Source organism: Pinus tabuliformis, chromosome 3_2, assembly GCF_031772625.1.
Source record: "Pinus tabuliformis cultivar Carrire ecotype Pingquan chromosome 3_2, CPIR1, whole genome shotgun sequence".
Taxonomy (NCBI): Eukaryota; Viridiplantae; Streptophyta; class Pinopsida; order Pinales; family Pinaceae; genus Pinus; species Pinus tabuliformis.
In genome coordinates, this window is record NC_142302.1 from 1,180,384,453 (window position 1) to 1,180,388,633 (window position 4,181).

Sequence of the window (4,181 nt, forward strand, 5' to 3'; positions counted from 1 at the left end):
TGTATGGCAGTGGATGGGACCTGGTTGACTCTTTCTGAACGACTTCTCTTGAACATATGGCGACACTGATGCGATGGATCGGTAGCATTACCCCAAATATGGATGGTGTGGCAAAGACCATGGTGATGTGACCGGTGAATGAAACAACCCAACCCGATGTTGTACGGAGGAAAGGTGTCATGTTCAAGAGCGACCTGCTACCATCAAAGACTTCTTGATTTTTCCCCATTTTTCCCCAATCATTGCTGACCAGTACCTCTTTATTTTTGTCAAGCTTGAGGAGGATAACATATGCTTGTTCTATAACCTGCCCTTCGGGCAAGCCTATCGCTATGTTTTAACGAGCCTAGCGATAGGGAAACTCGTTCTCGTCTAAAGACAAGTTTGTCGCTATTTAGTGATTTTAACGAGTCTAACGACAAGGACAACTCGGCCCTTTTCATTTTTAGAGAGTCTGAAAAGGTACATAAAGTTAACTCCAAAATTCCTTTTTCGTCATCTAATCCCTTAAGTCCGAAAAAGTATAAAACAATATAGAAGGGATGAGTTTTCGATAGTTTTAACGAGCCGAACAAAACAAGCGCTCGATCTTTTTGTGCAATAATACCTCGGGTCCAAAAAGATTAAAATCTAGAGGAGGGATAGCTCTTCCGGTCGTTTAACGAGCTGGAAGGCCAAAACTCGGCAATCTTTTCATATTTTACGAGTCAGTTGAAAAGAGCTTAAAGAAGACTCGTCTTTTGAGGAACGAGTGATGAACAGGGTTAGCAGCTAATTCCAGGTACAGGTTGGAATTTTCCAATCACGGCAGTGTCACAAGGATGGCTAGGTGAAATCACTCTTCGCAGCTGTTCCTCAAAAAGGGTAAACAATCATATGGAGGTAAACGATCGGCCAAATGAAAAGTGGAGGTGATGGTACACAAACACAACCAAGGCTTTTATGGTTGATCAGGTTACATTCTTAATGGTTATTTACCGGGATGGGTTCATTTTTTAACGAGCTTGAATGCGCCAAAACACTGCTCAATCTTATGTTTATTTTTTAACGAGCATGAACTATGTGCTAAAACTTCTCGGTGATAAGTTTGCATGCCCCCAGCATAATAATGCAAATCGAGGTGCATGCCCCCCAGCTTCATTGCATTTAACTCGGTGGTTGGAATGAAGGTTTACCTTTGAGAAAGGGGATTTGTTTCATTTTTTAATGAGGTTGACACAAGGTAAGAACCGTCCTCGGTGTCCAAATCCATTAGATGTAGAAGGTTTCATATTCCACTGTGGCCACTTCCGCCAGATCACTCGGAGGCGGTGGGGCAAAAGTACCCATTAAGGCAGGGTCTTTTAGGAGACCTACTCCGATATTTTGGAGCGAATGATTCCTTCCATGGATCATTGGAATGCTTCCCGTAACTTGCGAACTGTTGTTGAGAAAAGTATGTTGGTCAACGATTGTAATTTCTTCTTGGAAGGGAAATGCAATCTTCCTAAAATAGGTCGACACAACAGTTGCCATGGCATATATCCATGGTCTTCCTAGTAGGATGTTGTAATCAAGATTCCCATCGATGACTTGCTGTTGGATTGGGGTGCGATCATTCCAGCGTTAATGCACCGGATCCCATCAGAACTCCGCAGTTAAGCGCGCTTGGGCTAGAGTAGTACTGGGATGGGTGACCTCCCGGGAAGTCCTAGTGTTGCACCCTTCCCCAGTGGAGTCACCAATTTGTTGTGGGGAAAAATGCCTATGCAGGAGGATCCTATCCTCCTAAGGTGTGATAGTGCCTTAGCAACAAACGAATGCAGCTACTTCAGTTTCTTTCCTTTATGAAAATGAAAGAGAGGAGATTGGTAGACTTACCGTTATCTTTCGGTTGTCCCTCGATCTAAATCCTCTCCGCTTTGTGTGTCCACAGCTACTTGCCTCCTCGCTTTTGCACCCACAAGATCACAAGAGAACAGCTACCTGTGACAAGAGAGCAGCTACATGCAACAAGAGAAGGACACAATACAAAGGCAAATATACATATTCATAAATGATTCAGGATTAGAAGTAAATCAAATATACTAATGCAAATCATACAATAAACACCAGCATATAGGAAAGAACCAAGAAGCTTTATTGATTGATAAACAGGGTTCAGGAAGAGATACAACCCATAGGGTTCCAACCCAGCATCTCCTTCCCAGCAGCAAGGAATTCCTTCTTCAGCCCCTTTCAAAAGCATAAACACCCAATGATCTAACCACAATCCAACAACAATTCTTTGCAATACAATCCAGCCTCCCCTGACCTCCTGAGAGAGATCTATATATAGGAGTTTTGGAGAAAGGATGAGTCAGCTTGAGGCTGGCATGGAGCTGACTAGTGTCCTCTCCCACTTCAGTTCTTGAATCCACTTGGAGGTTCTTGCTTCCACTTGGAGATTTGGAACCTCTTACTCATCACCAGTCGAATTCCTTGATCCAAGTGTCATTTTGGAAGCTTCCTGGGCATTGACACCTTGAGAAATGAGTCTGTCACTTGTCCAGTTACGCTCAACGCAGGTAGCCTTCTTTGCAGTTGACATTCAGCGCAGGTACAGAGTGGAGCACTTGACATTCAGCGCAGATGCTCAATGGAGCAGTTGACATGATCCAGAAATTGCTTGTTTTTGAGTGTTTTCAGGTGGAGAACTTTTATAAACTGCTGTGGTTTGCTGGCCTTTTTCCTCTAGGGGTAGGAACAACATGATTAGGGACTTTGGATCCCTTAATTATTGACATTTCATGCTCAGTGATGCAAGGCACAAAAATGTCTATAACAGGATAATCACAGAAGCCCCTTCATCTATGATAGTGCCAGCCATGGTCATTCTATACGCTTGTACCATGATTCGAAATGGTACATTAGATGGATGGCGGGGTCCCGCTAGTAGATTCAAATCAAAGGAAATGACTAGATTGCTTGGAGGAGCGACTGAATAAACGTCCAGATGAATCTCTTGAGATGGGGAACTTCCCTCCTGTGGTAGAGGAACAGGTAGATTACCCCCATGTTCATCAAACTCTGTGTTAACAAAAAGAATTTGAATGGTGTCGTTCTCATTCTCTTTGGAGACTGTATCATCTAAAGGTGGACCTTCTGAGGACGAGACTGGGTTGACTACCATCTTGACTTGTTGACTTTGGTGTGATATGGACTCAGAGGGTTTATCTTCAATGATAGGTGTTTCAACTGACAATAAAGGTATGTCAGTCAGATTTTCAACTAGCGATGGACTTGGCAAGGGCTTCTTGTATCCTCGTGGAAGTCGTTGCGGTGAAGCAGGATAGTTATCCAAGACTCTTTTAACTTCGTCCAGAAAAGGACAATGGTGGAGGGCATGATTGCCTTCACACAACCTATAAGGAAATTTAGATCTTCATTTTTGTCCATTGACTTCATTTTCACTAGTTGATGGTGTACTCTCAACATGATCGACAGAGGTTGAAGACACTGGATTGTGTAAGCAGGGAGACCAGTCTCTCAAGATCCGCGGGATGCAAGGACAATCTCGATGATAGTGGTCTCCTTTGCAAATGACACATGGAGATTTAGGTTTGGACGGTGCAGTGTGTGGATTTTTGTCGGACGATGCATGGTTTCCCCCTTGCGCAGCTAGCTTCTTCTTCTTCTTCTCCTTCCCTTTCTTCTTCTTCTTAGCTACTTTCTTTTTAGTGTCACTAGTTTCACCAAGCGAAGAGGAAGAAGGAGAGGGAGAAACAAACAAAGTAGAAGGCGAGGGAGAAACTCTAGTATAATTTGGTTGCTAATTTGATTGCTGAGGAATTACGGTGTTTTCAACGATAGAGGTTGAGAATAGCCATACTGGCAGGCCAATTATGAGTCCTGGAAGGAACAATGTAGCCATGTATGGAGCACCAATATCTCCCCAAGAAGAGAAAGGACTAGGATTTCCCCCAAGGGGAAATCCTTGATTGGCGGACTCCATTTTCTCAAGCTAAGACCAACGAGGGAACAGTGATGTTATTATGAATAAAATAAATTTTATGATGCTTTGATACAACTTGCTTTTTCAATTTTTAAGAGTCGAGAAAAAGCTAAATATGACTCTAGTCATCTTTGATTTTTAATGAGCCTGAAGTGACAAGTGCTTAGATGGACTTTTTCTTTTAAGGTGTTGAAAAGGAATGAAAGTG

General features: G+C 42.9%; 1 non-coding gene across 1 annotated transcript; it reads left to right on the top strand.

The window, feature by feature from the left end:
- The first annotated feature begins 1,586 nt into the window (after positions 1 to 1,586).
- Positions 1,587 to 1,705, top strand: LOC149184930 (5S ribosomal RNA). The gene has a single exon (XR_016257845.1). It is a non-coding gene; the product is annotated as a 5S ribosomal RNA (ribosomal RNA).
- Positions 1,706 to 4,181: the final 2,476 nt, after the last annotated feature.